Source organism: Prionailurus viverrinus, chromosome A1, assembly GCF_022837055.1.
Source record: "Prionailurus viverrinus isolate Anna chromosome A1, UM_Priviv_1.0, whole genome shotgun sequence".
NCBI lineage: Eukaryota > Metazoa > Chordata > Mammalia > Carnivora > Felidae > Prionailurus > Prionailurus viverrinus.
In genome coordinates this window covers 99,550,685-99,577,456 of record NC_062561.1, presented here as the reverse complement: position 1 = coordinate 99,577,456, position 26,772 = coordinate 99,550,685, and the positions used below count along the sequence as shown (strand labels likewise).

General features: G+C 37.7%; 1 protein-coding gene across 1 annotated transcript in view; it reads right to left on the bottom strand.

The window, feature by feature from the left end:
* Positions 1–685: 685 nt before the first annotated feature.
* PRR16 (proline rich 16) overlaps positions 686–26,772 on the bottom strand; it is a 313,309-nt gene continuing 287,222 nt past the window's right edge. The window contains exon 3 of the transcript XR_007155960.1: positions 686–1,927. The gene's annotated coding sequence lies outside the window, so the exon portion shown is untranslated. The remainder of the gene's footprint in view (positions 1,928–26,772) is intronic.

The following is a 26,772-nucleotide window of genomic DNA, read 5'->3' as shown; positions in this document are numbered from 1 at the left end:
ACTAATATATCAATTATACCTTAATAAAAGAAAAAAGAAAAAAATAATTTGTTTGAGTTGCGTGCTACTTATTGGTGGTAACAAGGATCATAAACAATGACGCCTCAAATGAGGATGAACACTGTGAAGGTACTTACTGAGTCCTTAAGCAGAATTTTATTTTTGCTCTAGTACGATTGCCTAGTCTGTCATTTTTATATGCACTAGTGAAAGTTCTCAGCAGACCTTTGGGAGGGCATTAATGAGAACTCCTTAGGCATGAATAATGGTCTTTAAAAAAAAAATCTATCTAATTTTCATCTTCTGGAGCAGATTTCTAGAAAGAGTAGGTAGGGAAAGTCCTTGCTGATATAATACGCAAACTTTCTTGTTTCCAGCAGTTTCCATATATTAAAACCAACTCTGGGTGATTAGTCTAACTAGAATGTTAACATAACGCTTGACGAGAAAGTCATGGTGTAAGATAAATCATTTCTTCTTCAGGGTTTAGGAAATAGAAAGCACAATTTGATACCATACAAATGTTTTAAATTTCAGTCTTCCGTGAGTTCTTAATTAATATGACAAGTAACTTATTTGTCAAGTAACGAAAACCAAACTGAATAAGCAACTACAAATAATACAAACAACACATTTATTTAGAAAAATAAACTGAAAATGCTGTTTGGTACATTTTCCCATGAAGCATAGATAAATGGCTATAAAAAACTGTTATATGTCAAATACAAATTACAAATGATTTCTTTAATTAAGAGAACAAATAGATGTTCAACACAAATGTTTAGTGTGTAGTTCACTGTATCTGACTTCTTGGCTGCTTATGATAAAAATGATCTTCACTAAAAAAACAAAACCAAAACCAAAAATAAACTTTTGATCCCTTCTTCATTCCTTTGACCACACTGATGCTTTTTCATTATTATTCTGTAGTTTTTTAATCTGAGACAAGTCGATGTTTTTTTTTTTGTTTTTTTTTGTTTTTTTTTTGTTTTTTTTTGAATAAGATAACTGATCTTTACAGAAGAAAGAGAAACCAATGTCTGGAGAATTTTGAAATGTTTCCTTTTTGGACTCGTGCATGTAACCGCTTGTGGCCTCAAAACTCATGGGACCATCTGTGCAAATAACGGCACACATCATTACCCTGAATGGACGTGACAGTGCAAATATTAGAAGTGCATTGAGAAGTAATCAGTAAGAACTGGCCTCCCCCCTCTCTTAATATGGAGTGAAGGAGTGAATGCAGAAACTTTTCAAGCAATCAACGACAATGCTTTTATTCCATTATGGCTTTGAGGGTGTACACAAGATGGCAGACATCCTCTCTGCAGACAGCAACATTCTGTCCTAACACTGTTCCTTGCTGATGTGCTCCTCTGTTCATTGTTTTTGTCTACTTGTTTTAAACTGCTAAATAATTCTAGCTAGAGATAGCTCCTACCTCTATACTTTCACCTTCCCAAATGATAAGTCAACTTACAATTTTCTAGCTTAATTGCTGAATATAAATTTTTTCAGGCTCACATCTGGGAATATTTTTTCCAAGGTGAAATAAAATGGGTTGTGTTTGTTTTTTGTTGTCGGTGGTGGTGTTGTTGGCTTGCTTGTTTAGTTCCTTTCATTTTTTTTTTTAATTGTCTTGGTAATTTCAGAGTGAAGAGTTAAGGCTGTGGTTTTTTGTTTTTTTTTTTTTTTTTTGCCCCCAGGGTTCTGCTCATGGCTGTCAGACTGAGGCAGATGATTTTATGCAGACCGTATCAGTGATCTTTTGTGCTCCAAAGTTGAGGGATTTGCTGCTCTAAGATGGACAGGTTCCTGGTTACTTCAAAATTCGTTCTGGCCTCAAGAAGTCATATTGATGAATCTGAAGTGAGAAAAATGAGCTGACATGCCTCCAAATAAAGATATTCCTTCCAACCTGAAGGACCTGTCAAAGGAAGGAAAACAAAACATAAAAGATCAGTTTAACTAGTAAAAACAGTTTAACAAAAACACATTGCACTTATTAATGAGCCAATTGTTTGTTAATGGGATGCGTAATTTAAAATTATTTGATTTATCGAGGATTTTAAGTGTCTACGCATATTTTAAACACATATCCCATTTATATTTCATATATAAAAACATGAAAAATCAGTTGTCAAAATTTAGTGGTAGCATGCTTATCTTTCAATGAAAAGATCTTATTTCTGGCAGTTTTTATTTTATTTATTTATTTTTTTAACATTTATTTATTATTTTGTGAGAGACAGACAGAAACAGAGCAGGAGCCAGGCAGGGTCAGGGAGAGACACAGAATCCGAAGCGGGCTTCAGGCTCTGAGCTGTGAGCACAGAGCCCCACACGGGGCTCAAACTCACAAACCGTGAGATCATAACCTGAGCCGAAGTCGGACGCTTAACCAACCAAGCCACCCAGGTGCCCTAGCATTTTTTTTTAAACTTCAGATAAATTTGTCCACTTGTGAATGTACCAAGTTCTCAGGATGTTTCATAAATTTTTAGACTATAAACTTTTTATATATACCACCCTCAAAAAATATTTTATCAAGCAATCACTTTCATTAAGATAATCTTTCATTGCCATCTGTATAGTCTCAGTATATTAACAAATTGTCAAAATAATATCCTTTTCCTGATGCAACAGAGCATTCAAAGAGCTAGTCTTTTTTTTTACTTCATGAATATCTACAATACTTTTAAACTAGCACCTTAAAATAATTTATATTCATATTGTAATTAATGAACATATTTTTTTTAAAAACAAAAACAAATGTAGCTGTAGCTCTCAACCTGCCCACCCACTATCCAACATCACTTAATGAGAGAGCGTCTATGGTCTGCTCTTTAAGTTACGATGTAATAGAGAATATTTATGCAATGACTTACTATAATAGGTCGAGAAAGTTATTAAAATAAACCTGATAAAAAAATCAATTGATTAATAAATTACTTTAAAAGTCAGAGACAGTAATGACTTTAAGTATACATTTTAAAAGTTTGTCTTTATAGAGTGAGAGAGCATATGCATGAGTATGGGACGGGCAGAGAGAGAGGGAGACAGAGAATCCCAAGCAGGCTCCGCCCTATCAATGCAGAGCCTGACTTGGGGCTCAATCTGATGAACCACAAGATCAAGACCTGAGCTGAAATCAAGATTCGGTTCAGGCACCTGACAAACTGAGCCACCTAGGCACCCCTAACTATATTTTTTAGCTTGAGAACCTCTTGCTTTAACTCCCTCATGGGGGAGGAGGGTAGGTGAACTCCAAACTCATGATGCTTTCTCCAATACAGAGCCACAAACATACACACAAACAGAATAAATAATTTAATCCTTTTGTGACAAATTCAGTCATTACTGTTCTAGTAGGTTAATCATAATTCTTTTTCGTTTTTTTTATTCTCACCTGCCACAGCAAAGTCCTAGTACTAAATAACTTCAACTATGAAAATGAAATAAAGTAATGATCCTCTCTCATTTCCAAGATGAAAACTAGAAAAATCACCATACACGATTAATCAATGTGTGTTGGGGGCTAGCTCTGACTCATCACTAAAGATGTTGTATGAACAACACAGAAGTAGTGGAAGACAGAGTTGCTTACAGTGCAAGAATATATCAATATAGAGGAATTCAGAGGGCTGGAACAAACTGGCTTAAGCTACCCTTAATCTAACAGCATGATTTGCACCTGCCTATTTATGTTATTTTTGTATGTTCTAGAAACATAAGCCTCCACGCCTGTAAAGGAAATTGACGTTAGAGCTGTTACTAATGTATCAGCAATAGTAATATAATAATGAAAATTTGGGTTTTACTATTAAGTAAGACCATACAAAAGTGACTTTCTACAAGCACACAGAAACACAATTCATGTACTTAGGGCAAAGATAATTAAATATGCCAGTTATATTTTCATGGGTCTCTGATATAGGAGTCTTTATCGCTCCACATCATTATTTTTTAAAGCTTATTAAAACTGGTAGAACAATCATTCATTCAAAACGATGTATTCCCTACCCACCATATACCAGATACTGCTCTAGATATAAAAATGTAATGTTCCCTCCAGGTATATTAGTACCCAGAAGGTAAGGAGACACACAAAAATTCATGGTAAAAGCAGATTTATGCCATAGTGTATCAAATAAAGAAGGAACATAGGACTAGAAGCTTACAGAAGATGACACATGAATTGAGACTTAAGGAATCGTTTGAAATTTGCAAAAGTGGCACGTTGCTGTTAGTTATGATATAAGGATTTTTCCAACAGAAACAGGTGGACAAAAGTAAAGGAGAGCAGTGGTGCCTTTAATACCGTGTAGCATACAATTGAGAGGAGAAAATGTAGTTTTTTCTGGAGAGGCTTGCAGGGGCCAAGGTGTCCTTTCATACTACGTAAAAAAAATTTTAGAGTTTTATCCCAAGGGTAACGGGAACTACTGAAGAAGTCTGATGAGGAGAGTGGCCAGAGGAAGCGTGGAGAATACGATGGAAGGCAGAGCGAGCATAGAGAGGGCAGATGCTTACAGCAAAGGAATGGCAAAACCATCAGCTGAAAGCAATAACTAATAATCCCAGTTGCAGATGCTTCCTTAGTGGCAAATTGAAGAGGACAAAAGAACCCATTCCTTTTTAATTAAATTAAGAGACACTTGCATTCAATTTCCATCTATTTAAGATAAGAGCCAACATTATTTATGAAGCTTTTCCTGTCCCACCAATTTTTGTAGGTATCTAATGGAAGCAGACATTCAGCTCAGTCTTCAGTGACCATACATTAAAAGCAGAGACTAAAATCTTCCAACAGCAGATGTCTATATCCGCTGATTGAATTCTAAGATTGGGTATTAGTGGAATGCATTGAAATCGTACTGAGTTCTGAAGATTTGTTAGTTTTCCAGGCCTCTCCCTGGAAATAACGGTATCAGATATCACATTCAATCTCTTAACCTCAGGCTCAAATATTTTCTTCCCTGCAAAACAAAAGCCCCAAATAATTTTTCATGTATAATTTGCAAATTGAAAAATTTCATGAACTTCGATTATTATTTTTTAAGATATATTTTCAAACCTCCATATGCCCTTTTTGTATGTTTGCTTCAAATACGCAGACACAACATTCATCGTCACAATTGTACACATTAAATAAATTTACTCAACGTTGAGATAAGGAAACATAAATCACATACGCCAAGATCTTATATACCCAACAATGATTTGAAGCATTCATGGAAATGCTTTGTGACCCAATCTTCAGATCAGTGGATTAATTGCTTCATTCTGTCCAAAAAAGCCTTGCTTAAGGGACATCGCGGTGGCTCGGTCTATTAAGTGTCCCACTTCTGCTCAGGTCATGATCTCACAGTTTGTGGGTTCCAGCCCCGGGTAGGGCTGTGTGCTGACAGCTCAGAGTCTGAAGCCTGCTTTAGACTCTGTCTCCCTCCCTCTGCCCACCCCTTGCTTCTGCTTTCTCTCTCTCTCTCTCTCTTTCAAAAATAAAATCACTTAAAAAAATCAAAAAGTCTTTGTTTAAAATTAAAATTTTCTTCACTTTTTGGATGGAATAGGTCAACGATTTCACTTTCTTCAAGGGTCATTTTTTTTATTTTTATAAATTTTTCCAGAAACAAATGTGATATACAAAATATGAATGGTAGTAGATAATTTTTAGGCTTTAAGTCATTAAATGTCAAGTTAATTAATTTATATAAGTAGCACTTTAAGTGACTGAAAGCATGCCAATGCAGTAAGAGCAGCCTGATTTTAAATGTCAAAGACAGCACACAAAGTTAAGGAAATGCTAAAAAAATTACAAAAAGTTTGTACAAACAGAAGGGTCTTGTAATCCTATATTTATTTGGACCCTGATGGAATTTTTATAATTTTATTTTTTGTATTCTATATTTATTAAATATAAATACAAAATCTGTATATATTGATTACATATTGTTGTAAAATATATGCTTTATAAAATGAATACATACCTATAAATATATTTCATTAAATATATGATTTAAAATATTTTAACTATGTGACAATGTGTCATGGGTCTGCTGCATTTTCAGAAGTAGAAACTATGAATAAATCAAAGGCATTTTCAAGAAAATCTCTTTTATTTCCCCTCTTAAACTAATAGCAGCAAGACATTCACTTCATTCAGTTAAATGGAAATGTGTGGAAAACCTACTATAACTCAGGCATTATGCCAAGCCTGAGGATACACAATTAAATATTTCACATTTTATTCAATTGTTATATTAAGCTGTGAAACGGATATTCCCACGTGAGGAAATTCTGGCTCTGGTGAGATTAAATCAAGGTCAGCATTACCACCTGCGAGCCAAATTCACTATTCTCCAAACCATCCCTTTGGTGCTGCAAGTACAGACATGAGTATTTATGACAAATAGTATGGCTTACATAGACTAAAATATTTACTATCTGGTCCTTTAAAGAAAAGGTTTGTCAATCCTTGTTGAATCTACCTATGTAATTTGTTATGAAACTACTTCCCAATCTGACCTTTAATTTCTCCAAATGGATTGCCAAATGTTTTAAGTGCAGGTATTAAATTACCCATATTTCACTGCTCTTTGATATGCTATTCTTATCATGTAACAATTCACATCCCCACATGGTTGTGTGTGGTGTATTTCTGGAAGCTAGAAATTCACTCCAGTATACGTTTCAGATTCAGGTTTTTTATTTTAGCAGAAGGTACATATTCTGTGGGATAACACTGAATTTCTAGAATAATTGGGACAGAAGTGGTACCTGTACAATATTAAGTAATCATATCAGAAATGCGGCCGCCTGTCACATTTATTTAGACCTTCATTTTAGGTCTCTCAATAGTTTTATCATTTTCTTCATAGATACCTTTCATGTCTCTTGTTAGATCTCTTCCCGTAGGTTCCATTATTATTTGGATGAAAAAGTTTTTAAATTCTATTTTGCATGTCTTTATTACTAGGTATATATTGAATTTTAAAATATTCTCATATCAGGGCATCTGCGTGGCTCAGTCGGAGACTGATTGGAATTCTCTCTCTTTCTCCTTTTCTCTCTGACTCTACCCTACTCATATAATAAATAAATAAATACCCTACTCTCAAAATTAAAAAATGAACTTAAAAAATGTATTCTTATATGTAGCGAGTTTATGCCACTTTCTTATTGGTTTTAACAGGCTTTTGTGTATTCTCTTGGATTACCTAGATCAGTAATCATATTGTCTATAAATATTGATACTTTCATCTTTCCTTTTCAAAATTTAGGTTGTACGTGGTTTTTACCTTTGTCTTATTTCATTGTTTAGTATCTCCAGTACAATGAACAGTGACAGTGGTAAGCAAAGGCTCATAGAATCATTTCAGTATGATGCCTTAGTTTTTAGTGTGAAAGTTTTGACTACTTTCACCTTCTTTTGGTATTGTTTATTTAAATGTTTTTGGGGTTTTTTAATGTTTACTTATTTTTGAGAAAGACAGAGTGTGAGCAGAAGAGGAGCAGAGAGGGGGAAACATCGAATCTGAAGCAGTCCCCAAGCTCTGAGCTGTCAGCACAGAGCCCCATGTGGGGCTCAAACCCATGAACGGTGAGATCATGACCTGAGCCAAAGTCACAGAATGAGCCACCCAGGCACCTCTTAAATGTTTCTTGAAGCAAATTAGGTTATTTACATTTTTTGAAATAAATTTAACTATTTTATCCACACTTAAACGGAAGCTTTTTAAATGTTCTTCTTGCTGATTCCTAAAGTCACTCATTTGTTTCTTCTCTATTTTTTTTCTTCTTAATCTTCGATGGTGCTACAGACTGAATGTGTCCCTCCAGAATTCATATGTTGAAACCTAATTTCCAATGTGACAGTAATTGCAGGTGGAGCCTTCAGGAGGTGAATAGGTCATGACAGCAGAACCTGACGAATGGGATTTGCGCCCTTATAAAAGAAAGGCCTGAGAGCTCTTTCACCTTTTTTTTTTTAATTTTTTTTTTGTTACTGTTCATTCATCTTTAAGAGAGAGAGAGAGAGAGAGAGAGAGAGAGAGAGAGAGAGAGACAGAGCATTAACAGGGGAGGGGCAGAGAGAGAGGGAGACACAGAACCTGAAACAGGCTCCAGGCTCAGAGCTATCAACAGAGTCCGACACGGGGCTCCATCCTACCAACCAGGAGATCATGACCTGAGCTGAAGTAGGACGCTTAACCAACTGAGCCACCCAGGTGCTCCTTTCTCCCTTTCTGCCATTAAAAAATACAAGAAGGCTCTCTAGAAACTTGAAGCGGCACCAAAAACAACCGAATCAGCCAGAGCCTTGATCTTGCATTTTCCAGGTGCCAAAACTGAGAAATAAATATTTGTTGTTTAAGCCACCCAATCTATATTATTTTTGCTATACCAGCCCTAAGGACTTAGATATATGGGGGGGGGGGGCGGGGGGGGATCTATTTTGACATTCTTCAAAAAAATAATTTTGAAAATCAAACTTTCCTTTTTTTTTGTTTGATCATTTTTCTAAATTAATTTGCTTGTTATCTTTATTAGTTGTCCTCGTCTATTTTCTTTAAGATTTTGTAATTCTTTTTACAGTATTTTGAGTTGAATGTATAGCTGTCATTTTGAATGTTTTTTGCATTTTTTTGTATTTATTTGAAGAAAGCCTTGTTTGGTAATCAAAATCCCCAAATATTTATGTTTCCTAATGTGAATAAAGGGATAGCAAAACATTTTTCTCCTTCTTTGAAAAGAAAAATGACACTGAGTTAACTTCCTAGCTCTGTTTCCATAGAAACCTGATACTGGTAGAATGTCAGCTGTATTACTAGGCAACATTGCTTCTAATAAAAATAAATTCTGAATTGTAAACTGCATCTGGTCTGGGGGACTGTGAATGACTATAAATAACCTCTTGGGATTTCTTGAGTGGGGTGCACATTTGTAACTGGTCATTTTCTTTGTTTTGGGCTGTTATAACAGATGTTGATTACTATTGTGGCCATGGTGAGTGTTAGTCAGGGTAGATATCACACCTACCCATGATCTCAAACTCTCCCACCTGAGCTGTCACTCTGCATGGTTAGAGAAAGATGTGTACCCTCAACACCTGTGGGAAAACCCTCATGTTAGAGAATCACTGGATACTGCCCCACTGTCATGCTTTGTATCCTTCTAATCAAACCATAGTCAAGTGTGGCCTTTTGGGGTCACGTGAGATTGATTGTCCAGTTGAGCCCACAAGTACTAAGAGTGGGTGTTATACATGCAGAGGTTCTTCGTTAGTGATGAATACATCAAAATGTTATTGGCTTCCTATTCTGAGACGTGTTGAGGACTAAGGGTGGTCAGGAAGGAGGTACAGAGAAAGATTGTGCATTGCTTGAAATTGTTATCAAACTTTTAGATGTTAGTAACACCGGAGACCCCTCTGAATCTTGTCCCTGATACTTCCGACCTGCAGCCAGGAAGTCTGATGCAAGAGGGAATTATGAGTAGGAAAGGTACTATCATTCCTTCAGAAAGAAGGAATTAACAACAATAAATAAAATTCTATCATGGAAGAAGTTGGGCAGGGTTTCCTTGAGATGTGAAGAAAAACATTTCAAAGAGCTTTCAATGATAAAAATTATATTTAAGCTGGTTCTTAAAAGATAGGGAGGTAATACATTACCAGTTTGAAAAGAAAAATGTAGGTGAAGCCACCTAGGTAGTCAGATAAAAAGACTTAGGATCATTTTTAAAACATCATGGGCTATTTCCTTTCACCCATTCAGTGTATTTTATATGCCCATGTATTGGTTCCAAGTTCTACAAAATTTGTTTTAGTTCTTCTGATACATATAGAATGTAATGCATATGATCAAATTAGGAAAAAGCCAATTGTGGAGGCACTTCATTGGAATCTTTAAGTTCTATTAAATATTAAGCTACTTCAGGAAAACATTTCATTTCATGCTTCACAAATTATGAATGATGAGAAAATCACCTTGAAAATAATTATTTTAACGTGAGGCAAAGGACACTGCTCATTCTACCAGTGTTTTCTCAATTGACACACCTCATGTCTTGAAATGAATTATCTATGACGTTTTCTAAAATGTGAGACCCTCTGATAGCTGCCTTGCTTTCCTGAGCCCAGTGGCAGGGCAGGTACTGCCCAAGGAAGCTGTACATTCATGAGCGAAACATACACTGAACAAACTTGTAAGTAGCACACGCAGTAGAGAGGATATTTAGTAAGTGTAATGTGTCTAACAGAGCAACAGTTTATTTTCTTCTTATTTTTTTTAATGTTATTTATTCTGAGAGAGAGAGAGACAGAGACATAGCATGACTGGGGGACGGTCAAAGAGAGACGGAGACACAGAATCCGAAGCAGGCTCCAGGCTCCAAGCTGTCAGCACAAAGCCTGAGGAGGGGCTCAAACCCACAGACTGCGAGATCATGACCTGAGACAAAGTCGGACACTTAACAGACTGAGCCACCCAGATGCCCCTAACAGAGCAATAGTTTAGAGAGATGATACTCAAGTGTTTAAGGCCAGATAGTCATTTTCTAAAACAAGTACCTGATACCTTATAATATTATGCACGAGAATGACCCTTCTCATGTGAGCTAGCATATCAGACAACATTCAACATCAGTTCCAAGTTACCAAGGCTAGCCACAAAATATACAAGGTCCAGTGAAAAATGAAATTCAGGAACTTGTTCAAAAAGCAGGAAAAAAGCGTTGTCCTTTCTTGCCTAGTCACTCTGCTTTTTTATTCACTATTTCATACTGGGCTTGTTTAGGCACAAGTTGAGTGCATACCCTGTATATCCCCTTGGGGCTCTGCCCTGCAACTCGTACCTGGAAACCCAGCTGCCAGTGCTGACCTCCATGGAGACGGAGGGCAGTAGTGATCTCTTCCTATATGAGGTGAAATGGGTGGCCAGGAGCTCATCCATCTGTGTAGCAAATATGGAACCATGCATGAAGGGAAGCCTCAAGCCCCCCAACGCATTCCTCATTATCCCATGGGACTTCACTTATAAAACACAAATTTAAAGATAAAAATGTCAAGTCAGTGACTGCAGAGCATTAAACACCAAGTGTAGCAGGGTGTGGGTATGGTGGCAAGGACTTCTGAAGACAGGGTCTTAAGCAATGGCAAGGGTCACATGCCCTCGAAGATGATGCTGCAAGTCTGTCCCAAATAGACTTTCAACTGTCCCACTTCAAGTCTTTACAACACAACTCAAAACAGCTCCAACAGCATTCCCAGCTTTGCCTAATACTATGCTCTATTGTGTTTAGTTCATCCAGAGCATTCAAAAGCATATTCCATTCATACAAAAGTAACTACAGAAGAATAATGTACATGAAATAGAAGAAGTAACATTAAAGTCAGTTTAAGGAATGACTTAAAAGATTTTTATGCCAGATCACTCCTTTTACTCATTTGTGTAGGTAAATGACAAGTGTCTGCTTATTAAGGTTTTGACATTTTTACATAGAAAAATAGAATATGTATCTGGTATGTAAATTGGCCCTGCAAACTTTACCCTCTAAAATAAAAACTTTAAAAGTGTTTGTAAAGTCCATCTATGATATGTAAATTCTTGAAAAAATAATTTGTTGAAATCCTCTATGAAAATTAGCTATGGATATAAGTAAAATATAGAAGTTCTCTTCTTCATGGAACATCTACATTCACCAGCAAAAATCTATTATTATCTTAAGTTGTATCTTTTTTTTTACATATGTATATGTCCATGCAGAATGACAATAGTTTGAAAAAAAGGTATTTTTCAATTATGTTGCAAATTAATTTTAATTCAGCTGAAATGAGTTTAATGACACAATTTTTTTTTTAATTTTTTTTTCAACGTTTATTTATTTTTGGGACAGAGAGAGGCAGAGCATGATCGGGGGAGGGGCAGAGAGAGAGAGGGAGACACCAAATCGGAAACAGGCTCCAGGCTCTGAGCCATCAGCCCAGAGCCTGACGGGGGGCTCGAACTCAGGGACGCGAGATTGTGACCTGGCTGAAGTCAGGTGCTTAACCGACTGCGCCACCCAGGCGCCCCTTTTTTTTTTTTTAATTTTTTTTTTAATGACACAATTTTTAATAATGATGGAAGTTATGTTTTATGAGGGATGTTATTTATAACAGTTGAGTTACAATGATGTGGTAATGTTTCAAGATATTAATATATGTATAATTATGTCAATATATTTTAATACACAATTATTTCAATTTCAATGTAAATTTCAATATTTCAATATATTTATATCATAAAGGATTCCTAAAAAGTATATCTTAGAAGCCTACCACAGACCTGTTTTGGGACATTTTTGTCAATCTTTTGAAAAAATGTTATTATTGATAATAAATTTTACAATTAAATGTTGTAAAGTCTTCCATAGAGAAGGAGTTAATGATGAGACAAAAATAACACTCTTTCTTATCCTTTTAGATTCCAAGTTGAAAATATTTGCTGGAAGAATACTTTCCAGAAGTCTTTCTTACTGCTGATGATGGGCCCAACCCACTAACTTTGTCAAGAGTATCACCAACTTATAATTATTAAGTGCAAATTCCAATTTGTACATACAAAATATTCCTTCCACAGAATACACTGCACCATATGCTTGCATGCTCAAAATTAAGCTCTGGAGCTCAAAATTAAGTTTCATTCCACAGTAGCTAGAAGGGTCTGGACAAGATAGTTTCTGAAACTCAGTTTCCTCATCTGTTGAAGAAGAGGAGGATGAGGAGGAAGAGGAGGGGGAGGAGGAAGATGAGAGGAAGATGAGAAGGAGGAAGAAGAAGAGGAAGAGGCGAAATATACATTCATACCTATCTCCCTGCATTGGTGAACAAAGTAAATGAAAACAGATAAAAAAGGATTTTGCAATGTTTATGTATTTCCTTTTTACAAAGAAACATAAATACATTGGGGAGGGGTAGATAATTCCACAGCAGTGCTGAACAAGCTACGTGAGAATCAGATTCTCAAAAAAGGATCTCAGGCCAGGGCGTCTGGGTGGCTCATTCGGTTAAGTGTCAGACTCTGGATTTCGGCTCAGGCCATGATCTCATGGTTTGTGACATTGAACCCTGTGTTGGGCTCCATGTTGACAGTGCAGAGCCTGCTTGGAATTTTCTCTCCCTCTCTTTCTGCCCCTCCCCTGCTCTCGCTCTCCCTCTCTCTCTCAAAATAAACTTAAAAAAAAAAAAAAGAAAAGAAAAAAAGATCTTAGGGCTGCTTGCTGTATCTTGATAGAACTGCCCTAATCCGGTGTCCCATCTCCCACCACTGAAGGAAGCCATGAAAGTGGATTTGCCAAGAAATAAAAACCAGAATCAAAATATCTTTCTCTCTTTGTTCTACCGTTATTAATAACATCAGCATCGGTGCTTTTTGTACCCAAAGAATTATAAGTACTTTCTAATATTTAATTACAGTAGAGAAATATAGCACGTAGTGTTAGAATATTGAAATATAAATGCTACAGGAACAAATTTAGAAAAATAGTCACCGGGACAATTTTTTTCCATGAACATAGAAAAGCATACTGATTTACTTCCTTATCTGGGGAAATGGGGGGCTCAGCTCTATAAAAATGCAGCTGTTTACTTATCCTAGTTCCCCTTCATCTTCACTAGAGGTGTTTAGAGAAGAGTTTTAATTTTGTTTTTATTTTCTGAAAGAAAAATCTCACCGTTCATTATGTTTTCAGTACCGTAGGCCAAGCGGGAATTTTGCTCAAGCTAATGATTGTGAGTTGTCTTCTCCAAAGCCAAACATGCTTTTGACAGCCTCCTTCTTCCTCAATCCCTCTTTTCCTGCTGCTCTTTTTAATTTCCGTTTTATTCACTGATGTGTGTGCAGTTCAGACAAACAGTTGCAGCCAGACTGGAGAGCACTGTGAAATGAATGGCTGTGATATTCATGCCTTCTTTTGGCAAAACCCCTTTGTGGAACTGCATGAAAGGCTGCCTGAGCTAACGTTAACACGTGTACATTCTACTGACTTCCATTGGAAATGAGGCATGCGAGAAGAATGGCATTGTTTTTCCATGGCACAACGAGAGTACCTTCAATCAAAACAAAATTAAAACACGAGCATTGCTCCCTCCTCCTTGTTTAAACACTTCTGTCAAACCACATTCATTTTGGGTTTTTAATTTATTACATGGAGCAAGCAGTAACAACGCTCCCCCCTCAAATGTTCACTGATGTTTTCCAACGATTAAATTCTATAGACAAGTAATAAAATGCTGCTCTCATTTTTACAAAATGGCCTTTCTTTCTTCCTCTGGCTTTTAAATAAATGATCAGATGTGTTCCCTGAATCAGCAAGCTGGACTTATTGGTTGCCTTTTTTATTAACCTAATATAATCAGGTTAACTAGTCTTCCCTCGCCAAGCATGGCAGGGTTAGAAGTCGAGGACAGGAGGTCAGCCATGACAAATCAGCTGAATAAAGTTATGTTATAGTCTGGAAAGGAATCAAGGATTCTCTTTGATTATTAGAGTCTCTGATGCAACTGGCCTTGGAAAAACATCTAGTCGCCTATGCCAAGAGACCATCTCTAGTCATTAAGATCTTTTTCAAAACGTACTCAAAAGGGATTGGAAACAAAACAAAACAGAAGACAGTCTACTTAAATTTTATTTTTCTTCTTCCCAAATGCTTTGCATGTTAAGCATACATGACTAAATATTGTAGGCTCAAAGATAGGAAAAATGTCTTGCATCGACTAACAACAGAATGGTATTTCTGGAAAGACTGTAAAATGCCACATATAGAAGGTCTCTTACAACGGTTTTGTTTTACTTAAAGGGAGTAAGATAATACTTCAAGGTTAACTGGCAGGCATCCAGGATATTTTTTACTTAATGAAAGGGTCAATTTCCTATCATCTTTTCTTCAATCTTGTCACCATTAGGAAGGAGAAAATGTGAGGATGTGTATTTATACACCCACACAGCCAACAGAAAGCAGATGACCCTTGTAAATGAGACAAATAGCAGAATGACAAGCAGTCTTTACTGTCATTACACTTGGAATTAATCAGAGGGAGGTCTCAGGCTCTCTAACAATATTTGCCATGCTACTTTTCGAATACAATTCACATCATAACACTTTGAAAGACATGAACTACACTATCTAAGTGCCACCATTGGGTTATACGCAGAATTCAGTAACTTCGATCATGGTCAAACCAAAACTAGTCTCAGGGACTCTCAAGGCACTTTTGGTTTAGGTAGGCGCCATCCACTTTTACTAGCCTGAACAATGTGCAAACAAACAACCCCTATGATTTCTACATTTTCAATTCCATTGTTATCAGTGGAATTCTGAAATTAATGGAACCCCAGAAGTCAGTGTGCTTCTGGATATAATGGACTCAGGGAGAGGGAGCATAATCTCAATAAGGCCTTGTGGTATATACAATTAAAACCTGGGACTCATGGTTGGGTCAGTCAGTTAAGCATCAGACTCTTGGTTTCTCCTCAGGTCACGATCTCATTGTTTATGAGTTTGAACCCCACATCAGGCTCTGCACTGACAGTTGCGGAGCCTGCTTGGGTTTCTCTCTCTTCCCTCTCTCTCTGCCCCTTCCCTGCTCTCTCTCTTAAAAAAACAAATAAATAAACTTAAAAAACCCCAAAATCCTAGGAGCCTAAGGCCATTTAGTTTAAGTAAAAACAACCCCTTGCTTCATAAGCTTTCTATACTGAGAACAAACTGAGGGCTGTTGGGGGGTGGGGAAGAGGGGAAAGTAGAAGATGGGTATTGAGGAGGGCACTTGTTGGGATGAGCACTGGGTGTTGTACAGAAAACAATCTGACAAGAAATTATATTAAAAAAAAACAATCCCTTGCATTTATTTTAATAGCCTCTGGTTAAATCTCTCTTAAAATATAGGGCAATGTTTCTCATTCCTGGCAGTACTAACATTTTTGGTCTCCATAATAGTTTTGGAGGGGCAGGAAGCTGTCCTGGGCAATTGTAGCATATTTAGCCAAATTCCTGGCTTTAGGGTCATTTCATGTCTTTTTTTTTTTAATTTTTTTTTTCAACGTTTATTTTTGGGACAGAGAGAGACAGAGCATGAACGGGGGAGGGGCAGAGAGAGAGGGAGACACAGAATCGGAAACAGGCTCCAGGCTCCGAGCCATCAGCCCAGAGCCTGACGCGGGGCTCGAACTCACGGACCGCGAGATCGTGACCTGGCTGAAGTCGGACGCTTAACTGACTGCGCCACCCAGGCGCCCCTAGGGTCATTTCATGTCTTAAACAAAAACTTAAATGGTGTTACTTTGGCCATTCACTCAACTTAAAACTTGTGAACTGTGCCACTACCTGCAATGCATTAATAATAAGGAAAAAAATGTGCTTAAAAAACAGCACAACATTTGTTCTATACAAAAATAATGCTCTGTACTCCTAATAACAGTATTTCAGAAAGCCAAAATACAAGTTACAGTGTTTAGAGCTGATAGTGAATTTTTTCATTTCATTCCTTTCATGAATTCATGATCTATTTATTTAGCTGGACCAACAAAGACAATTTTTGTCCATGATGGTCCAGTCCTGAGCAAAGTCTTGCATTTGCATGGCTGTTGTCAACCCAATTATGGAAACATTTATTGGAAATGTACGTACGTGCATGAACTGCTCAAGGCACTTGGAAAACAAAGGTGAACACGATATTAAACTAAGTACCAAGTGAATTTTGAGCAGACCTAAAAGAAAAAAATGAACTCTGCCTGAGGGAACTGGAAGAAGGTTTCAAGGCCAGCTTCCTTCAGAAGGATGAAAAGAATTTCAACAAGAGGGAAAAGCACTCGAACAAAGCAGGGACAGAGTCAGAAGAGCACATATCCAGAAACAGACAGAAATGGGTGCACTTAGAACCTGGCCTACAGACTGGTAGCAGTAGCCAGAGACAAAACCAGGAAGGGGGGATATTACCATGTACATAATGGGGAGAACTTCAATGTTTTTAACTAGAAAGTGACTGGTCAGGTTTGCAAGACAGAAAGATGGCGGTGCAGGTCTATAAAGAATGAATCAAACAGGGGATCCTGGATAGCTGAGTCGAATAAGCGTCCAACTCTTGATCTCTCTGCTCAAGGTCATGATCTCACGGTCCGTGAGTTGGAGCCCTGTGTCAGTCTCTGTGCTGACAGCTCAGGGTCTGGAACCTGGGTCAGATTTTGTCTCCCTCTCTCTCTGCCCCTCCTCTGCTCGTGCTCTATCTCTGTCTCTCAAAAATAAATAAACAAAAAAAAATTTGTAAGATGAATAATAAAAAAAACAAAGCAGACTCCGAATGAGGGATAGCAGTGAAGAGTCTATTATTAAAGCAGTATTTCAACTGAAAAAGAATGATATCCTGAGTTGAGAAAAACAGCATTAGGAATTGAGACGAGGGAATGTGCCCAAGCAGTATTTAGGATGTAGAATAGAAAGCACATGAAAAATAATTGTAGTGGAAATCAAAGAGGGGAGGGAGGGGCGCCTGGGTGGCTCAGTCGGTTGAGCGTCCGACTTCGCTCGGGTCACGATCTCACGGTCTGTGAGTTCGAGCCCCGCATCAGGCTCTGTGCTGACAGCTCAGAGCCTGGAGCCTGCTTCAGATTCTGTGTCTCCCTCTCTCTCTGGCCCTCCCCCCGTTCATGCTCTGTCTCTCTCTGTCTCAAAAATAAATAAATGTTAAAAAAAAAAAATTAAAAAAAAAAACAAAGAGGGGAGGGAGATTTTTCTTTATGGTTTCTGGTGTGGGGACTTGGGTGGACAGAAGTGACAATTTCCTGAGGTAAAAGAAGGAGCAGGTTTGGAGGAAATATACTAACTGTAGAGGATAAACTATTACCCCAAACACCACAACACATGTGTCACAGAGGCCATTTAATATACTCAAATGTAAATTACAGAAATATTGGTTAAAATGGGAAATCTGGCTTCTTAAATCACAGGCTCTTCAAAAGGAACTTTTCTTGTCAATATGACTTCTGTTAATTAAAGAGGATCAGATGGGGAATCTTTTTTTTTTTAATGTTTATTTATCTTTTGAAGAGAGAGAGAGAGACCGACCATGAGCTGGGGAGGGGCAGAGAGAGAAGGGGGACAGGATATGGAGCAGGCTCTGCTCTGACAGGCTGAAAACAGCAAGCCCTATGCAGGGCTCAAACTCAGGAACTGTGAGGTCATGACCGGAGCCGAAGTTGGACACTCAACCGACTGAGCCACCCAGGCACCCCCAGATGGGGAATCTTTAAACTTTACTTCTGTAAGTATCATGCCTTAAATACAGTAAGGTTAAAGAATTTGCAGGGGAACTGCCTCAAAGAGTAGCTTGGCTCATTCAGGGGGAGATAATGGCTGATTAATTCACTTGAATTCTTTGGCATTCTAAATAAATTCAGTGGCAGGCTTGATAGGGTCATAAATCCCTTGGAGAATCAGATAAAAGCTATGGACTTGGCCCCTTAAAAATGAGCAGATTTATATACAGAGAACATTTTGCTTATGATTTCAAGATGACTCTTCACGAGTACTCATATACTACAAGGAACTTAACTTCAGGGTCTTTGGTTTAGAGGTAGATCAATTTTAATCAGAGATCAGTATTGTTAAATAAATAAGTCGAATATATATTTAGAGGTATCTCTTTAGTGTTCATAAAAAATATTCTCTTTTCCAAATAAACTCATGCAAATCTGGGTTTTACAACTCAATACTGTTGACACTTGGGTCAGGTAATTGTTGGGGCCTGGGAAGGAGACACTAGCCAGCGCAGTATAGAATGGTTAGCAGCATCATTAACCTCTACCCACCAGATGCCATTAGCAATTCCCAGTAGTGACAACCACAAATGTCTCTAGACAATGTCAAATATCTCCGGGGAGGCCAAATTGCTCCATTTGAGAGATATCGAGATAGGCAATGACTTTCATCTTCACACAGCTCCCACATAAAAAAAAAAAGTTGGGTATTCTGTTTCTGAAGAAAAATATTTTCATGGGAAACCTTCCTACAACAGATCCCAAGGTTGGTAAGCAGCTAAGGCCATTGTTTAGATACCCTGGGACAACTCTTTTTTTTTTAATTATTTTAAAATGTTTATTTATTTTTGAGAGACAGAGAGACAGAGAGACAGAGCATGAGCTGGGGTGGGGCAGAGAGAGAGGGAGACACAGAATCTGAAGCAGGCTCCAGGCTCTGAGCTGTCAGTACAGAGCCCGACATGAGGCTCAAAGTCAGGAGCCACCAGATCATGACCTGAGCCGAAGTCAGATGCTTAACTGACGGAGCCACCCAGGTGCCCCTCTTTTTTTTTTTTAATGTTTATTTGTTTGGAGAGAGCGTGCATGCACACATGTGAGCATATGTGAGTGAGGGAGGGGTAGAAAGAGATAGAGAGAGAGAATCCTGAGTAGGCTCCATGCTGTCAGCATAGAGCTTGGGGCTCAATATCACAAACAGTGAGATCCATGACCTGAGCTGAAATCAAGAGTTGGCAACTTAACTGACTGAGCCACCAGGAGCCTGTGGGTGGACAACTCTTTATCTTTCCCCTACATTCCTATTCTCATTGTAAGAGAGAAAATTATCTCCTCTTCATAGATGGCTAAGAATTACATAATAAAATCATAGCACAGCCACTGTCTTTTATCTATCTGCTTCTCTCTTCCTCCTTATAAAAAACTTCCTCTTTAAGAAATTAAATGCTTTAACTTAAGCAATAAAGAAACTGATATTTTCATAGCAACAAGAATCTATCAACTCAAAAATAAATCAATCATCATAAAAACTAGTTAGTAATTGAATATATAACCATCTGTAGCATGAGCAAGTCTGTGTTCTTATGGTAAATCTTACCTTTAATTAGTTCTATAATGGGAAATCTGCAAGCTATGGAATAGATTGGCAACAGATACAAAAATATGCTAATACCCATATAGAGACATACTGAAATTTCACTACAAGTGCCGTGTTACTCCTCTCTGCCATTTCTTTGTACCCAGTCTTGCTCTGGAAAACGTTTTGTCTCTCCATTTATCACCATTTATATTTCTTTTTATTCTCATTTGTCAACATGTTAGCTCTCTGTGTTTGCTCCCTGTATCCATTGCCTTATCTCCTTATAATATCCTTCATTTTTATTGTGGAGTACAGACATTCCCCATCCCACTCCTTCTCAACAGGTTTTTGGTAGTCTGATAGAAATAACCTTTTTGGGGCACCTGGGTGGCTCAGTCGGTTAAGCGCCAGACTTCAGCTCAGGTCACGATCTCACGGTTTATGGGTTCGAGCTCCACGTCAGGCTCTGTGCTGCCAGCTTAGAGTCTGGAGTCTGCTTTGGGTTCTGTATCTCCCTCTCTCTCTCTGCCCCTTCCCTGTTTGCACTCTGTCTCTCTTTCTCTCTCTCAAAAATAAATAAACATTAAAAAAATTTTTTTAACTGAATAAAAAAAATAAGTAGCCTTTCTTTCCCTCAAAACGGAACATCTAATTTTTAGCTAAGCCGCTGCTCATGCAGAATAAGTACTACCTTGAAGATATATGTAAACATGTGACAAAATCAGAAAAAGATGGAAGTAAAAATATCGAGCGGTAGCTCCTGGCAAACTTCTTAAAACAAAGCCAGTCCATACCCTTGGCTGAAATTTTTTCTTCCTTTCCTCCAACCTCCTGCCAGGAACATAGATTTGATGGCTGGAGTTCTGGCTGCCAGTTTACACAATTAGTATGAACACAGTTTTGTCAGAGATGGCCACGAGGAATGTTTAAAGAAAACTCAGTTCTTGAGAGCTTTGTAAATCAGAGCTGCCCTATCAGCCCTGATCTGCCTCAAGACTTCCATGTAAGAAAAACACTGGTAATTTATCTTTTTAACATCACTGTGATTTGGGGACTCTACGTCACATAGGGATCAAATCTTAATGGATCCAGGTAAGAATCCATTCTAACCTCAAGATGGAGCATGTGACCTAAGTCTGAGCCAAATACCTGATTGTATTCCTCTGTATCAGAGGGACCCACACACTCTATCAATATTCTATATAAAATGGTATATTTCCAGAACCTGGATTTGCCATAAAGGTTTGATGAATGAACTCAAAGATGCTGTCATTCTGACAAAAGCTCCAAGTGTATTTTTATTTAAATATCAAAATCGACATGAGCCTGGGCCCAAGTAAAACCTTCATGGGATGACTGCGTACGGTTTCAAGGGATGGCACTGAATGACTTCAGGGTTATGCAATTAAAACAAATATTCAGGCAGCCACAAACATACTTTGTAGGTGCTAAAAGCTATAACTAAGAGAATCTAATGTGAGTTTAACAAGCTCTGGGATTCATTACTCGTAGACAACTATGGTATTTGGTGCCTCGCTGCACGATACGTTTTGTGACAAAACATTACCCATCAGGTTAGACAATCTTCACTCATCCATCCAACCAGTCCTTCTGGGTCCCTCGAACAAATGTCACAATCACCATGTCTTCTGACCAGTGTGTGAGAAAGACAATAAAGAGGTTGGTTAGTAGCTCTAGGTGTAACAAAAGAAAAACGTAACACAGTAATAATAATGCCAGGAAATATTAGTCTCATTAATAACAGTCTTCAATTCTGTTATTCAATTCAATTCAAATAGAATTTATTGAGCACTTGGAGTACTACTTCAAATACATAGGTCTTGCCTTAGTCGTATGTTAAATTAATTACTATCATTAGGCACAAAGATATTTGACCAATATTGCATTGTGCATGCCCTATATCAGGGAATAGTGTATATATTCCAGAAAGAGCAGCAAGCAAAAGAGACAGAGGTCTTTACGTTTATGGGGCTTACATTTTAGTGATGAAACCATATGCACAAAGGAGCTAAGTCAGATTGTAGGGCACTTTGGCATAAAGATGAGCAGGGGAGGAAGCAGAGACATACTTCTCCCAAGAGAAGAAAACTAATCTCTGTAATTTTGACCTGTTAAAGGGAAAGAAGAAAAAACAGTGTTCCAATGCCTCAAGAGGTGAGAGCGTGTTACATTTTGAACAAAATTATGTCCCGCAGGAGGGCTGGAACTTAAGGTCTGCAATTAGGAAGGGCCAAAGGGGCCTAAGGGGTAGAGGGCGGACAACAATGAGAGTTCCTTCTTGTTTCAATCTGAAAAGATTTATCCAAATCTCAGAGATAAGATGTGGAAAATACAAGATGTTTCTATGCTAGTTTTCAACATTAACATATCCTTTAATTTTGAACGAACACATGACTGATGAAAATCCTTGGAAAATACGAACAGCAAAAAATAGTAAAATATACTTTCTGACACACAGAGGTATCCAATATTAGAGCTTTGGCATATCTTACTCCAATTCTTAAAATTTGGTCCTAAGTTGAACTAATTTTCAACATAAAATATTTTTGTAACATGATATCAAAAGATTACTGTAACATTATTTAATGGCAATATATATATATATATATATATATATATATATATTATTTGAGAGAGAGAGAGAGAGTGCAAACTGGGAAGGGGAAGATAGAGAAAGAGAGAGAGGGAGGGAGGGAGAGAGAGAGAATCCCAAGCAGTCTCCACGCTCAACACAGAGCCTGACACAGGGCTCCTTCCCACAACCCTGGGATCATGACCTGAATAGAAATCAAGAGTCAGACGCTCAACAAAATGAGTCACCCAGATGCCCCCATGGCTATATAATATTTTAAGGTAAAGCTATGTTCCTGCTCATTTTTTTAAATTAATGTGCATAATTCCTTAACACAAAAAATATGAATAAATATATTGGACACATTAGATTTTACACCGAAATAAATACACTTAGAAGTTGCACAAAGTATGCTGTTTTGACATTAGTCCCAGGACATGCTTTGAAAAAAAAAAAAACATAAGAAATGGTCCTGAAACAAGTAAGTTTGTGAAATAATGCATATAAAATTTTGTCCCCATTGGAGAATCTTATAACACAGTACCATTGACATTTTGATAATCATGCTTTAAAGAAAACCAATTGTATTTGCTTCACATTTCCCCACATTATTTTATGACAAAACACACTCTGCATACTTTCTATTTATATGTTACACACTCTAAGGAAAACTATATTAAAGAATCAAAAAACAAAAAGCAAATTAGAGATCAAAATTAATTAGTATATTTCAAATATCCTAATAAAAGTACATTCTAAATACTTCTTAAAGTATTTTTTAAATCTTCTTTTCTAAGATTTTTAAAAATGTTTATTTACTTTTGAGAGAGAGAGAGTGGGAGAGAGTCAGAGATAGAGGGAGACAGGATCCAAAGCAGGCTTTGTGCTGTCAGATCACAACCTGAGTCAAAGTCCAACACTTAACCAACTGAGCCACCCCATTTTTTTTTTAACATTTATTCACTTTTATTCACTTATCACAGAGCAAGAGCAGGGGAGGGACAGAGAGGGAGACACAAAAAATCTGAAGCAGGCTCCAGGCTCTGAGCTGTCAGCACAGAACCCAACGTGGGGCTCAAACCCACAAACTGTGAGATCATGACCTGAGCTGAACTCAGATGCCCAGCCCACTGAGCCACCCAGGGGCCCCTAGGCATCCCATGTTAGGGGTGCCCCATGTTAGGGGTGCCCCATGTTAGGGGCACCTGGGTGGCTCAGTCAGTTAAGCATCTGACTCTTGATTTCAGCTCAGGTCATGATCTCATGGTTCATGAATTCGAGCCTGGAATTGGGCTCTGTGCTCACAGCGCAGAGCCTGCTTGGGATTCTTTCTCTCTCTCCCTCCGTCTCTGCCCCTCCCATGCACGCACTTGCTCTCTCTCTTAGAATAAATGAACAATAAAAAAATAAAAAGAAATAATAGATGCTAATATTAAAAAATGAAAACAAGGCAAGCAACTAAAATCTCATTTCTTCACCACATCTTAATTCTATCCTAAGAAATCACCATCATGAACATGTGAGAAATACTATTTCAGGCATTTCTCAAATCACATATGCAGATATAAGGGCAGACAGGTAAGTAGATAAATAGATAATAATAGATTTATAGATAAATAGATGACATTTAAATTTTGAATTATGCTGTGTCCTATATTTAAGAAGTATTCAAAGGGCGCTTAGGTGGATTAGTTGGTTAAGCATCTGACATTGGCTCAGGTCATGATCTCATGATCTGTGAGTTTGAGCCCCTGACAGCTGACAGCTGGAGCCTGTAGCCTGCTTCAGATTCTGTTTCCACCACCCACCCCCTCGCCCCGCGGCCCCCCACTCTCTGCACCTTCTCCACTCACCCGCGCTCTGTCTCCCAAAAATAAATAAAAACATTTAAAAAAAGAAGTATTTCTAATATTACCTTACATTTAACAGAAGCAGTGTAAATTTAGTGTGACCTAAACAAATTGGTAAAGCTCAAGTCCATTTTTTTCAAGAGATAGAATATTATTTTTTAAATAATCCCTGTAAATTTAAGGTAAAATTTTGATATACGGTAAGAGGTTCAAGTCATTTTTAAATTAAGGGATTAGATTTGAAAAACAGACATTTATGAATTGCAATCAAAGATAAAGAAAGTAGTTCATTTAGATTTCTTTCCACTTCCACTAGATTGAAAAGTATTGGAATGAGTTTTTCTCGAGACCCAGACTCGAGCGTGTGGAATACATTATTTCAGGGAAAATTTCCTCTCACATCCCTGAATATATTTGTGTCCTCCATATTCTTCAAAACTCCAATTACACTTCACTTTATTTTCTTTGACTATTTCCAAAGTCACTTTTATGTCTTTATGGCTTGCTCTTTAAGTAATCTCCTCCAGTCTCTACAATTGGGTTTTCAATTGTTTTTATTATGTTTCTTATTCTATCATTATCTTGTCACTCTCTTTGTAAAAGAGAAGTCACATTTTTGGGAGTAATTTCGTTGCAGTTTGAAGAACTATCTGAAATCTTGTTTTCCCTCCCCAGGTAATTCTTCCAAAATGTAAGTTCTTTAAGAATCTTTTTTCTTCGTTTATAGTTGCTGTTCATAAAGCCGTATGTTTTATCGCCTGCTTTTGAGTTGTCATTAAGAGATGGCCTGTATGCTAAACACTATCAAATGGTCAGATAATGGAGCAAAAAAGGGGATAAGCTCCAACTTGGAATGATATCATTTCCAGTACTCTCTTACCAAGTTTGATATTTCCTTTTGGTACAAACCATCCTCAAACCACGAGTGTCAGCATTTAAGCAGTGGTGGGTTGGTATAGCTCATTGTGAATTTCCTTCAAATATAAGCACTTCATGTTGAGACCTGGTGGTTGATGTTTCCTCTCCTTTGGTCATCCCTCTTGACATCCAGGACTCTCCTTTGCAGAGAAGTTTCAGTTACAGAAAATGACTTTCCTTTGGTTTCTCCTGCAGCATGAATTCCATGCCAAGTTGTGAGAATGAATTAGATTTCCCCACAGATGTCCCCCGATGCGGTAGTGGCCTGTCCTAGGGCTCAGACCTCCTCATTTTACCATAAAGATGGTGAGACAAGCCGCCATGACCATGATTCCTCCTTTCATGGATATGTTGTGGCACCTCATCTTACAGGCTTTTCTCTGGATCACACCTGACAGTGGTAGTCTTGCTGATACTTGCATCATTGTGAGCACTGGCCATCAACAGATTTTGAAGGAGGAATATATGTTTAAAATATTTTCGGGGCCCCTGGATGGCTCAGTCAGTTAAGCATCCAACTTCAGCTCAGGTCATAATCTCACAGTTCGTGGGTTTGAGCCCTGCATCAGGCTCTGTGATGATGGCTCAGAGCCTAGAGCCTGCTTCTGATTCTGCATCGCCCTCTCTCTCTGCCCCTCCCCTGCTCACACTCTGTCTCTCTCTCAAAAATAAACATTAAAAAAAATAAAAATCTCTTTATTCTGCCACCCATAGCATGTATTATTTCTAAAATAGGGGTACATGTAGGAGGAACACAAGTGGGTTTGGATCGATCCACATGGGGAAAGACCATTAAGCACTTTGAGTTTTCCTCAGAGAAATAAATAGGGGATAACGCAGTACACAGTTTTGAGATTCTAATGAACTCCGAGATGCAAGACTGACCCCATTCCATCATACAATGAGTCTTTTTCAAGTTTATTAATTCTGCAGAGTTTCCAACTAACACATCTTGTCATCACAGCTTGAACTCTGTCCAGTCAAGCGTAACTACTCATAACGAACAATCCTATTATGTCTTAATGCGAGTTTTGTCCTCAGATACTATAATATGAAAGGAGTTCAAATCCGTTATTTAATTAGTTTCACAGTAATATATAAATGAAGTATATCCACTCAAGACCACAGTGGTAGGCAACATCTGAACAATGCTTGTTCTTGAACTGTTCTGTTACTCTTAAGTTGAATTTGCCAAATAATGTGTTTCTTTCAAACATTCTTTGAATTTAATAAAAGTCCTAAGAAATGTAACTTGCGAACAACTCTTACTGCAATCCTTTCATTTCTTCCAAATCATTTTGCAAACATTCATTTCTTGTAATTTCCTGCTCATAAAATCCCAGGTGGATTTGGTGAATAAAATGTATTCTTTTCTCCATACCTATTAAGCCAGAATTATAAGTTCTTGAGGGTCAGGTTTTTGCTTCAGCTTCTCCAAATGTTCAATTAGAGACAGAATCAGAAAGTCACTAAATTCAATTTATTCTTTTGCAAAATGACTGATAATTTCTGAGGAGTGAGAGTAGAAGAGAGTGC